This window comes from Anomaloglossus baeobatrachus, chromosome 4 (assembly GCF_048569485.1).
Source record: "Anomaloglossus baeobatrachus isolate aAnoBae1 chromosome 4, aAnoBae1.hap1, whole genome shotgun sequence".
Lineage (NCBI taxonomy): Eukaryota > Metazoa > Chordata > Amphibia > Anura > Aromobatidae > Anomaloglossus > Anomaloglossus baeobatrachus.
The window spans coordinates 678,833,223-678,846,704 of record NC_134356.1 but is presented as its reverse complement, the minus strand read 5'-3'; the positions used below and the strand labels follow the sequence as shown (position 1 = coordinate 678,846,704).

At 42.4% G+C, this 13,482-nt stretch overlaps 2 non-coding genes across 2 annotated transcripts; both read right to left on the bottom strand.

Moving 5' to 3' along the window:
• Nucleotides 1-136: 136 nt before the first annotated feature.
• TRNAS-CGA (transfer RNA serine (anticodon CGA)) lies at nucleotides 137-218 on the bottom strand. The gene has a single exon. It is a non-coding gene; the product is annotated as a tRNA-Ser (tRNA).
• A 2,403-nt stretch (nucleotides 219-2,621) lies between these two features.
• Nucleotides 2,622-2,703, bottom strand: TRNAL-CAA (transfer RNA leucine (anticodon CAA)). The gene has a single exon. It is a non-coding gene; the product is annotated as a tRNA-Leu (tRNA).
• Nucleotides 2,704-13,482: the final 10,779 nt, after the last annotated feature.

The window sequence follows — 13,482 nt, the reverse complement described above, 5'->3', positions numbered from 1 at the left end:
GTGTAAAAAATGAACTAAACAGTTAAATTCCCATGTTTCTTGCTTCTTTTTGCTCAAATCTCAACCATAGTATTATAGAGATATATCTCTAAAGGAAATTAATTTTCTCCTTCATATGTGTGGGTGTAAAAGACAGCGCTGTGAACAGGATTTGAACCTGCGTGGGGAGATCCCATTGGATTTCGAGTCCAACGCCTTAACCACTCGGCCATCACAGCCAACCTGAACAACAATAAATCAGATGTTTTACAAAGATCATTATAGAGCAGGACATAAAACAAGGTTTTTGGTTAAGTTCTCTTGAATCTCTATCTCATGGCCACAGGGCAGAAAAACTGCTTGACTTACTGAAAGTATAAGGTGTAATCTCAGGTCAATATAAAGAAGCCGATAAAAGCTTCATATCCTGGGAAACACAGAGATTTGGTCTACTAGATGTATTTTACTGTTGAAGTTTTTTTACAAAGAATGTAACCAGGGAATTAATTTGAGTATTTTATTTTCTTTTTCTATACTATAATTTCAGTAAAATTTAATCAAATATGTTCCATCATTTCAAAGGTAAAACCCTACATTCTGAACATGTTTTGAATCAATGTGAGGATTTCAAGTCTAACATCCATGTGGCCATGGAAATACTTGCCTTCGCCGATGGTTCTCTAATATATTTTCAGACCCACAGTTTATATGCTTGCTTTCAAATGTGGGAATGGACTTTTAATGGCTGATAGACGTTTGAGGTACAGCATATTCAGCAATCGAGACAGGTTTCATCAGAGCTTTTTAGGGGAACATGGATATTGTCAATCTCCTTGGAAACATCCAGTTCTGTTTATTTCAGTTTTGATATTGTTTTGACACAGTTATACCAAAGGAAACTTTTTGGAATGGGTTTGACTTCAAGATCAAGAACTATGTAATCTTAGGTCAATGAAAAGAAAGACATAAAGGGCATATCCCGTAGGGCAGACAGAGGTGTGTGAGCTCCAATGACCTTTCTGCCCAACTGCTGTTTGGCCATGTTCCAGAAATCAGTAATCCCGTTGAGGGTTAAACAGAGTTTCAGGAACCGGTGACTTTCTGTAAGGCAGTTTGTTGGCAAGGAAGCTTCCCCACAGCTTACTAAGCAGATTGAAGACCCCTCTTACTTCCAAGACTCTGCCTAAAAATTGCAATTCCCAGAAAAAGTCTATGAAATAAGCAGTCTACTGTGATCAGAGGTGGCCCACTGGTTAAAACATTGGACTTGCAGCCATCAAACATTCAATGCACATGTAAAAAATCTTGTCTCTTGAGGTTCACTTTGACTAACTTCTGAAAAAAAGTAAACCTTTTTTTTTACACATAAAATGGATCAACCGATTTAAAAATGGGTGAACCCTTCATTTTCTAATCTTTGGGTCTAAATTTGTTTCACAATTAAAACTAAAATGTAAATTACTTGACGTTTCCAGGACATTGGCGATTTCCTTTATTCTTCTCAGGAAGCTCTGACCAGACCTGTCTATGTTTCTGAATATGCTCTGCCCAAAACGTCTATCTGCAAATCAAAAGTCCATTCCCACATTCAACCACAAGCAGAAAAACTTATTTCCAAAAGACATTGGAGAACCATCAGAAAAGGCTACAAGGCTCGATGGCTACATGAACGTTAAACTTGAAATCCGCATTATGGTTCAAATTATGTTCAGAGTGCAGGGTTTTACCTTTGAAAAAATGGAACTTAGCTCATGAATGTTTAGTGAAATCAAAATATAGAAAAAGTTGATGAAAAAGAAAAAATATATATACAGATTAATTCCCTGGTTGCATTCTGTTGCAAACCACAAATTGAACAGTAAAAAATATCTAGTAGACCACATCTCATTATGCCCAAGGATATAACGCTTTTATCATTTTCTTCATGCTGATATGAGATCACACCTTTCTCTATCAGTAAGTCAAGCAAGATTTCTTTCCTATGACCATATTGTCAATATAATCAAAGTAAACTTAACCCAACACCTTCTTTAGACCTGACTCTTAAGTGAATTTTGCAAAAACATCTGATAACTTGCTGTACAGATTGGCTGTGGTGGCCGAGAGGTTAAGGCGTTGCACTTGATATTCAATGGGGTTTTCCCTGAACAGGTTATAATCCTGTTCACAGCGATGTATTTTATAAATAGTAAACAGAGATGTTTAACTTCCTTCAGAAGGAAATCCCTATAAATCTATGGTTGAGTAAAGTCTAAAATCATTGTGCAAATGAATAACTGCCATCTACAAAACAAATGTCTTTCTTGTTAGACTCAAAAATAGTAAGATATATGAAATAAGTGAAGGTCTATATTTCTCATGACGCCGACTACTTCTTTCCATGTTCCAAGAAACCTCAGATCAGACCTGTCTCTTTCTCTTTTTTAACTATTTGCCAATAAAAGCATACTTTAAAGCTTTTTAAGTAAATTGAAGACCCAAATAAAGTTTTATTAAAATAAAAAAAGTGTAAAAAATGAACTAAACAGTTAAATTCCCAAGTTTCTTGCTTCTTTTTGCTCAAATCTCAACCATAGTATTATAGAGATTTATCTCTAAAGGAAATTAATTTTCTCCTTCATATGTGTGGGTGTAAAAGACAGCGTTTTGAACAGGATTTGAACCTGCGTGGGGAGATCCCATTGGATTTTGAGGCCAACACCTTAACCACTCGGCCATCACAGCCAACCTGAACAACAATAAATCAGATGTTTTACAAAGATCATTCTAGAGCAGGACATAAAACAAGGTTTTGGGTTAAGTTCTCTTGAATCTCTATCTCATGGTCACAGGGCAGAAAAACTGCTTGACTTACTGAAAGTATAAGGTGTAATCTCAGGTAAATATAAAGAAGCCGATAAAAGCTTCATATCCTGGGAAACACAGAGATTTGGTCTACTAGATGTATTTTACTGTTGAAGTTTTTTTCACAAAGAATGTAACCAGGGAATTAATTTGAGTATTTTATTTTCTTTTTCTATACTATAATTTCAGTAAAATTTAATCAAATATGTTCCATCATTTCAAAGGTAAAACCCTACATTCTGAACATGTTTTGAATCAATGTGAGGATTTCAAGTCTAACATCCATGTGGCCATGGAAATACTTGCCTTCGCCGATGGTTCTCTAATATCTTTTCAGACCCACAGTTTATATGCTTGCTTTCAAATGTGGGAATGGACTTTTAATGGCTGATAGACGTTTGAGGTACAGCATATTCAGCAATTGAGACAGGTTTCATCAGAGCTTTTTAGGGGAACATGGATATTGTCAATCTCCTTGGAAACATCCAGTTCTGTTTATTTCAGTTTTGATATTGTTTTGACACAGTTATACCAAAGGAAACTTTTTGGAATGGGTTTGACTTCAAGATCAAGAACTATGTAATCTTAGGTCAATGAAAAGAAAGACATAAAGGGCATATCCCGTAGGGCAGACAGAGGTGTGTGAGCTCCAATGACCTTTCTGCCCAACTGCTGTTTGGCCATGTTCCAGAAATCAGTAATCCCGTTGAGGGTTAAACAGAGTTTCAGGAACCGGTGACTTTCTGTAAGGCAGTTTGTTGGCAAGGAAGCTTCCCCACAGCTTACTAAGCAGATTGAAGACCCCTCTTACTTCCAAGACTCTGCCTAAAAATTGCAGTTCCCAGAAAAAGTCTATGAAATAAGCAGTCTACTGTGATCAGAGGTGGCCCACTGGTTAAAACATTGGACTTGCAGCCATCAAACATTCAATGCACATGTAAAAAATCTTGTCTCTTGAGGTTCACTTTGACTAACTTCTGAAAAAAGTAAACCTTTATTTTTACACATAAAATGGATCAACCGATTTAAAAATGGGTGAACCCTTCATTTTCTAATCTTTGGGTCTAAATTTGTTTCACAATTAAAACTAAAATGTAAATTACTTGACGTTTCCAGGACATTGGCGATTTCCTTTATTCTTTTCAGGAAGCTCTGACCAGACCTGTCTATGTTTCTGAATATGCTCTGCCCAAAACGTCTTACTGCAAATCAAAAGTCCATTCCCACATTCAACCACAAGCAGAAAAACTTATTTCCAAAAGACATTGGAGAACCATCAGAAAAGGCTACAAGGCTCGATGGCTACATGAACGTTAAACTTGAAATCCGCATTATGGTTCAAATTATGTTCAGAGTGCAGGGTATTACCTTTGAAAAAATGTAACTTAGCTCATGAATGTTTAGTGAAATCAAAATATAGAAAAAGTTGATGAAAAAGAAAAAATATATATACAGATTAATTCCCTGGTTGCATTCTGTTGCAAACCACAAATTGAACAGTAAAAAATATCTAGTAGACCACATCTCATTATGCCCAAGGATATAACGCTTTTATCATTTTCTTCATGCTGATATGAGATCACACCTTTCTCTATCAGTAAGTCAAGCAAGATTTCTTTCCTATGACCATATTGTCAATATAATCAAAGTAAACTTAACCCAACACCTTCTTTAGACCTGACTCTTAAAGGTCCCGTCACACTAAACAACTTACCAGCGATCCCAACCAACAACTCAACTTGATAGGGATCGCTGGTAAGTTGTTAAAGAGGTCGCTGGTGAGATGTCACACAGTCAAACCTTCCAACAATGCAACAACGATCCTGAGATCCATAAACAACTCATCGTTGGTCACTGAGACCTGTCACATTGTACGATTAACAACATATAGGCGTGCATCTACGTTGCCTTCACCGCGCCCCCTCCGCTCCTATTGGTAATCGTAAGTACGTTATTACTGGGCGGTGACTTTCTCTTCTTCCAGCGATAAGGTTCTGGATTGCAGATCGCAGTAGAGTACTCAGGGCTGTTATATACAAACCGCTAGCGGGATCACTGCTGCGATGCGGTTTATGCCGTTTGTGGTCGCTCTTGCGACACACGTCATGACGTTTTTCCAGTCGTTTTTGAAGTCTGATGGGCGGTGTAGATTTTCTGTTCTGTTTAGAGGTGGGAACATGGCGGCCAGGAGGCGCTGTTCTCCCTGGGGGCCTGTTGAGGTGCATTATCTTATCAGAATGATGATTAAAAAAGCTTATTCTTGTGAGGCAGAACATGAGCATCTCATGAGCATCTGAGCTTCCCCAGCAAAGTCTATGAGTTTTCATTTTTGCTGTCTGCACAGTTTTTTTTTTTCAGCTGCGTTTTTGTGGTGCATGTCAATTATTCCCGCGTTTTTCACTGCGCTTTTCATCCATTGAGTGCAAAGGGATGTTGAAAGACGCAATGAGAAACGCAAATAGCTGCGTTTTGGTGCGTTTCTAAGACCAAAAACGCAGCTATAAACGCAGGAGGTGGGTAGTAAAGTGACGTGTACAGGAAGAGGATTCCTTCTGTCAGTAAACGCAGAAGCGTGAATCCTCCCGGTACCGTCACCGCCGCTTACACCTCCCGTCCTGTGCATGTATGCTGCCGTGTGGTGCCATGTTTGGGCGGTTGGTGAAGGCGGCTGCGAAAACAAAAGTGAACAGTAGAAAAAAAAAAAGTTATACTCACCTGTCTGCAGACTCCTGGTGCCATGCACGTTCCCAGATCCTCCTACTGGTACCGCCGCTCCGGGTGTGGGCAGTCTCCCCGGGTACATATGCCTGCAGGATGCAGGACCTGGCGATGGATCACCTGATGCAGTCACCTGACGCATCAGATGATCGTAAGTCTCTGTCAGACGCCGGCGCCCAGCCGGTTATCAGCGGATGCGTCAGGAGACTTCATCCCTGATTACCGGCAGCTGCTGCAGCGATCGGACGGGATCAAACTCCCTCCCCATTGCTCCTGGAGCTGCCAGTAACTCCCTCCCCATCGCTCCAGGATCTGCCGGTAATCAGCACATAAGTGAGTATTTTTTTTTTTTTTGCACCGATGCATCAGCTGATTGTATAACCGGCTTTTATACAATCAGCTGATGTGTGATGTGCTTCAGCCCCTAGAACCTGACACATCATCTGATCGCTTTGCCTTCCAGCAAACCGATCAGATGATATTGGATCCGGATTGGACAGCGCGGGACACTTGACCCAGGATTACTGCGGAGGGGGGTTCTTTATTTAAATAAAGATGGAGTCACTAATTGTGTTGTGTTTTATTTCTAATAAAAATATTTTTCGGTGTGTTTTGTGTTTTTTTTTTATCATTAATAGAAATTCATGGTGGCCATGTGTAATATTAGCGTGACACCATGAATTTCGGGCTTAGGGCCAGCTATACAGCTAGCCCTAACCCCATTATTACCCAGCGAGCCACCCGGCATCAGGGCAGCTGGAAGAGTTGGATACAGCGCCAGAAGATGGCGCTTCTATGAAAGCGCCATTTTCTGGGGTGGCTGCGGACTGCAATTCACAGCGGGGGTGCCCAGAAAGCATGGGCAACCTGCACTATGAATTCCAATCCCCAGCTGCCTAGTTGTACCCGGCTGGACTCAAAAATTGTGCGAAGCCCACGTCATTTTTTTTTTTTGTGGGGGGCAAAGAAATCCTGCATACAGTCCTGGAAGGAGGATGCTGAGCCTTGTAGTTCAACAGCTTCTGTCTGCTCTCCTGCATACACTATTGGATGGAGGATGCTGAGCCTTGTAGGTCTGCTCCCCCTGACTCTCACTGAAGCATACAGTCCTGGATGGAGCATGCTGAGCCTTGTAGTTCTGCATCTGCTGTCTGCTCTTCTGCATACACTATTAGATGGAGTATGCTGAGCCTTGTAGTTCTGCATCTGTCTGCTCTTCTGCATACACTATTGGAGAATGAAGAACACATTGAAGAAGGAAATGACATCAGACCTTTTTTTTGTTCACTGATAAAAAACGCGTAAAGATGCAGTGAGCAAAAACGCAACAAAACGCAGCAAAATGCGTGCGTTTTTTGCCGGGTTTTTTCGACGCGGGTGCGTTTTAGTGTGGTTTTTGCTGCAAAAAACGCACAAAAACACAGCGTTAAAAAAACGCAGTGTGTGAAACTAGCCTTACCATTTAGTGAACATGGTAAATATAATATCCCTCTAACAAAAAAAATGGTAGTATCACCCTTTATTTTAAAGATTTTCGACTCGTTTTTTTTGTTTTTTCCCGTTTTCAAGAACACTATACAGTGGAACCTTGCTTAACGAGAACAATCCGTTCTGGGACTGTGCTTGTTAATCTAGGTACTCGTTCAGCAAAGCAAGATTCCTCATAGGAAATCATTGCAATGCTGACGATCCGTTCCACAACTTCTAAAATGTCCCATCCTGATCCCCTATTCTGTCATTCCACACATGCACAACCACACAGAAACACACACAAACACACACAAACTCACACAAACACGCATGCACATGCACATATTATATGCTCACCTTACCTTCCGTTCCGTCGCATGCCTCCTGGGTCTTGTAGTTCGCCGTGAAGACGTCGCGATGTACCCGGGAAATACAAGAACCATGATGCCGGCGGTGCAACGGAAGGTAAGGTGAGCTTAATACTGTATGTGTGTGCGTCCGTGTGTGTTTGCGCGTACATGTGTGTGTTTGTGTGGACTGCAAGTGCGGGTCAGAGTGTGGTGGATGTACAGAACCGGAAGTGTGTGCGGTGAGAATTTTGCTCGTACAGCAAAGATTTCTCGTAAAGCGGGTTACAAATTTACAGAAAGATTTGCTTGTTAAGCGAAATTCTCGTTAAGTGGGTTACTCGATTAGCGAGGTACCACTGTATGGTTAAACTTATGGTTTCCTTAAAAGGGAACCTGTCACCACTTTTTTGGGCTGAAAATAAGTTGTGGCCATCAACATCACAGAGCTGTTATATACATCATTGTAACATGCTGTATAGGAGCCCAGGCTGCTGTGAGCAAATAAAAACCAATTTAGAGAACTAATGGTCCCGCTGTGGTGGAATAGGGTCATGGAGGCCTGTAAGTTATTCATTGCAATGCACAGTGTAGATCAAATGCTAATATATTCAAAAGAAAATAATCACATTTGAAATACAGTTTGCATATCAGAGGGAGAAGGTGGCAAAAAAGAGCTAATTACCCTTGGAACAGTCTGATATGCAAACTTGATTATACGTACATTTCTGATACCTTTGGTGCTAATTCAATGCTCCTGTGGTATAATGGGATTTTTTTCGCTTTGCATATATTAGCATTTCATCAACACCCTCTTTCCCAAAAAAAAAGCTGTGTAATCACGTTTGTAGTATTGTCCATTGACTTGGCTATCCTTGTTATCTCAGTGCATATCAGAGTGACAGTAGAAGCCTTGTGCACAAGCCTATCTTCTATTTAAATTAAATCAAAGAATTTTGCTGATTGGGCATTGCTTTTTGTGCCTTGTTTTTTCAATGAATGCAGCATACTTTGAGGCAAGGGGTCACCATGTGTCTGGTACCCCATGAGAAAAGGTTTGTAAAACATACTTCAGAAAAAGGGGTTTACCCGCACAAACAAATCTAACGATGTGTCTGCGGGGTCACGTCACAAGTGACGCACATTCGTCGTCGTTAGTGTTGTTGTATGGTGTGACAGCTATGTGCGATTGCGATTAAACGTGAAACCGTTCCTCGCTTGCACATCGTTGAAAAGCTAAAAATTGAACGTCGGGTTGATCAATGTTCCCGAATCTGCACACATCGCAGTGTGTGACACCCCGGGAACATTGAACGACAGCATACCTCAGTACAGCTCATACCGCAGTACAGTACGAAATCATATGTGGAATTGTATGGTGTACAGCAGGCTTAAGCCATGGAGGCCTGGAGTTATCCGCTCAATAGAAGTTTTCTCCTATGTACCACCACCGCAACCTGCTCCACCTTCTCCAGGTACGCCATCTCCTGGGGATCCCCCACCTCCACCTGCTGCACCATCTCCTGCTGAGGCACCCTCTCCTTCTCCTACACCATATCCTGCTGCAACCCCATCTCCACATTCTACCCCATCGCCACCTTCTACCCTGTCTACTCCGAATACCAATTCTCCAGATATGGCCTTCTCCCCGCTATGCTATGTGTGCGCTATGTATGTATGTGCTCGGTGTATCCATGTGTGTCTGCTATGTGTGTATATGTGCAGTTGGTGTGTGTGTCCTGGTGTCCTGGAGTCCTATATTCATCTATCTATCTTTAGCTAGCTAGATAGATACAGTAGATACAGTACATAGATAGATACACTGAACAAAAATATAAATGCAACACTGTTTTTGCTTCCATTTTTAATGAGCTGAACTCAAAATTTTAAGGCTTTTTCTATGTATGCAAAAGGTGTTGTTCTCTCAAATATTGCTCATACATTTGTCTAAAGGCTGCTTTACACACTGCAATATCGGTCCCGATATCGCTAGTGTGGGTACCCGCCCCCATCTGTTGCGCGACACGGGCAAATCGCTGCCCGTGTCGCACAACAGCCGTCACACATACTTACCTGTCCGGCGACGTCGCTGTGACCGGCGAACCGCCTCCTTTCTAAGGGGGCGGTCCGTGCAGCGTCACAGCGACGTCACTGAAACGTCACTGAACCACCGCCCAATAGCAGCAGAGGGGCGGAGAAGAGCGGGACATAACATCCCGCCCACCTCCTTCCTTCCGCATAGCAGCCGGGAGGCAGGTACGGGGAGCTTCCTCGTTCCTGCGGCATCACACGCAGCGATGTGTGCTGCCGCAGGAACGAGGAACAACCTCGTTACTGCTGCAGTAACGATTTTTGAGAATGGACCCCCGTGTCGCCGATTAGCGATTTTGCACGTTTTGGCAACGATGCAAAATCGCTTATCGGTGTCACACGCAACGGCATCGCTAATGCGGCCGGATGTGCGTCCCAAATTCCGTGACCCCAACGACTCCGCATTAGCGATGTCGCAGCGTGTAAAGCCCGCTTAACTCTATGTTAGTGAGCACTTTTCCTTTGTCAAGATAATCCACCCACCTCACAGGTGTGACATATCAAGCTGCTGATTAGCCAGCATGATTATTGCACAGATGGGCCTTCGCCTCCTTCTACCCTGTCTACTCCGAATACCAATTCTCCAGATATGGCCTTCTCCCCGCTATGCTATGTGTGCGCTATGTATGTATGTGCTCGGGGTGTCCATGTGTGTCTGCTATGTGTGTATATGTGCAGTTGGTGTGTGTGTCCTGGTGCGGCGTGGGTGGTGTCACGAAGTTAAAAACACGACTCTGGCTGTACACTTACGTCCCCTAAAGTGCCAGCCCCCTTTCAGATCGGAGTGGACCACCGGGCACCCTGTGCAATGTGCAATGTCTCATGTGTGCACTGTATGCTGTTACTACTAATGTGGTATTACTCATGCGCATTGTCCATTGCCCTGACTATAGTTAGTATAAGGCTGGACTCACACGAGCGTATGGCATCCGATGCGAGAGCATCGGATGCGATATGCTAATGTCCCCCGGCTCAGGCTCTGCTGCGAGCGTGAGCCGGGTGTCATGCGACTGTAACCCGATCTTGCGATCGGGTCACAGCTGTGAGGCTGAGTGCAGGCGCTGCGGAGGAGAGGGAGGGGTTAATCCTCCCATCTCCTCCACTGTCAGCCTGTGCGTAGATCGCACTGCACTGGGATAACATCCGAGTGCAGTCCGATGTATCTCTCGCATCCATTCACTTGAATGGGTGCGAGAGATACGGCTCTCGCAGACAATCGCAGCATGCTGCCGCTTTTCTCGCATCCAGAATCTGGATGCGAGAAAAGCTGACCAACAGCTCGCCCTCATTGCCTAACATTGGTCAGAGTGCAATGCGAGAATTTCTCGCATTGCACTCGTCCGATTTTCACGCTTGTGTGAGCGTACCCTAATGATGCATATCAGAGTGACATTATTGGAAATGTTATACTTTTTGCCAGTGTTCAAGCCATATGTGTGTGTATTTCTAGTGCCTATCTTTCTGAAATAAACCCCCTCTCATTTTTTCAACACACATAACTTTCCAATTTTTCAGTCAATCTACCCATATCTTCCCCTAGCAGAATCCCACCCCTTCACTGACCTGACCTCAACCCAGCACATTACCCAGCCTTATTAGGGCAGCTACTAGCTGTATGCATTAAAGGCAGCAACAATTTTTAAATCAAAAAACATGTTTATTAAAATTAAACAAGTAAGGCAACAAGCAAACAAACACAACATATTAAACCATTTGAAAAAAAACACAAAAAACTACAAATCTTGATAATAAGAGTCCGAAAAGGAGAATCGTTCACCAGGTATTGGAAAATGTTGGGTCGATTGCGATTGACCCATGGGATAATGTGGGTGAAGCCTCCTTGGTGTGCTTTGTATATGTTCTTGAGTGGCATTCCATGAAGGGTATGACAATTGAGTCGGGTCTAACACGGTTGATTTGTCTGTCAGTTTCCCCTCTGCTGCTTGATTTAGAGCCTCTAACATTACTCTTTCGGCATGCCTTCTTTGGATTGGGTCGAGCTGCTGTAGTCGTTCATCAGCTAATTGTGTAAAACCACACTTGGCGTTATTTTTTCCTTGATTTAAAATAGTGTTGGCCAAATCGATAAGTTTGGCCGAATTAGAGCTGGAAGACGAAGTGGTGGATTTTCTTTTACGGGATGCGCATTGTCGCACAGCTGGACTGTGTTGTTCTTCGGCAGATTCAACATGTTGGGTGATGGTGATAGCATCATTCGCACCTGTTGGTGTGTCCGCAGCTTGAAAGTGGTCCTGCACGAAGAAGACAAATATTATATTAAAGCAAACCCAGAAAATAATTTTAAAACTTACAGCAACACCCAAATACAGTATTGTGTTTTTGAATTGGATATCTCAACCAGCAGGCACATGGGTACACGTGAGGGAACTAATACAGGATAAGAAATGTCATTCAACAGTATGCAAAATACAAAGTTTAAATGGTAATTAAAGGTAATAAAAAAAAAGGTACTTACATCACGGACAGGAGAGTGTGATCGGACCTCAGCCTCTTCTTCCTCCTCCACCGCTATCATTGATTCCAGTGGACGAGGAAGCTCTTGATCTCTAGTGAAGCTCATCAAGTCAAAATACCAGAGCTTTGGAACATATAGTTCCTCAGTTCCGGCACCTGACTTGGATGAGTTCTCCACCTTATTTAATTCTCTTTTAAAGACAGTGCGGAGGGCCTGTATTTTCTTTTTAACCACTGTCTCATCCACGGTTTCTGTTGGGTTATATTTCTTTACCAGGTCGACCAGTTTGAGATAGGCGTCCCTTTTTTTATATCTGTTACTGTAATCTGCTGACTTTATTTTCCATAAACAGGGCATGGAGCGATACATCTCTATCAAGTCTCTAATAAAGTCTTGGCTATTAGAAGACATCTAAAAACAGAAAAGTGAACAGTGTTACCAAAAGAATACATGTTACAGTTTTGAAAAATCACAAACCACAATAGAAAAGCCCTAGCATTGAAAGGCATGGCACTACACAATGGTTGCCCTTGGCAAAGCATATTTGAAAAATCATAAACCACATTAGAAATGCCCAAGCATTGGAAGAATATGGCAATCAACAAAACCTAGGCCTCCCTCCATTTGCTTGCAAGCCTAAAAAGCCGTAGCACAATGCAGAACACAATCATGATTGCATAGAATTAATATCAACAAATATATAATATATCATACTATTAAATATTTAAAAAGTAATATAATTAATACAAGAACGCAACTACGATCTCAATTTGAGATCGCAAACATACCTTGCAAAATAAGTAGATGGTTTAGATCCACAAAGTACAGACTTGCGACTCAGATGGGAACGCAGAGGTAAATCCAGATGAATGCATTTGGAATCGCTAATTCACTCCCTTTTATATAGCAACAGTGTCATCCAATCACAGCGCATCAGTCGTCCAATCACAGCGCATCAGTGGCCACCAATCAGAGAATGACAACGCATCAGTGGCCACTATAGAGAATGACAATTCAGAATGGCCGACAATTCAGAATGGACAACACAGACATTATTATATCGTGGTAAAAATACATGAAAGTAGCCATAATCGCTGATTTCAGGTCACGTACCGAACGCAGCTGCGTCCCCGGTTAGGGCTTCTTGATCGCAATTGCGTCTCGCAAGTCCTTTGCGTCGACGTTAGAATTCTATTGGATGGCGCTGATTTTAGTTTGGCGGGTCTAATGGTGTTGTTGTGGCCTACTGAAATATGGCAGCCAGAAGTCGGTCATCAGCTTGGGGAGAGGCAGAAGTCACATATCTAATTAAAATGGTGGACAGCAGAGATTATGATTGTGTTGAACACCATGTCCATCCTGTGCTCCACAAGAAGGCAGTGCTGAGGAGGATTAGTCGGGGCCTTTTGAGAAAATTTGGGGTGCAGCGTTCAACTACACAAATAAGGAAGAAGCTGGCAGATCTGCGTTACAGGTCTAGCAACCGCATTGCCAGCATCCGTTCTCAGAGCCAGCTCCAACCTGGTGAGTGGTGTTAACGAAAGTTGTTTGAATGTC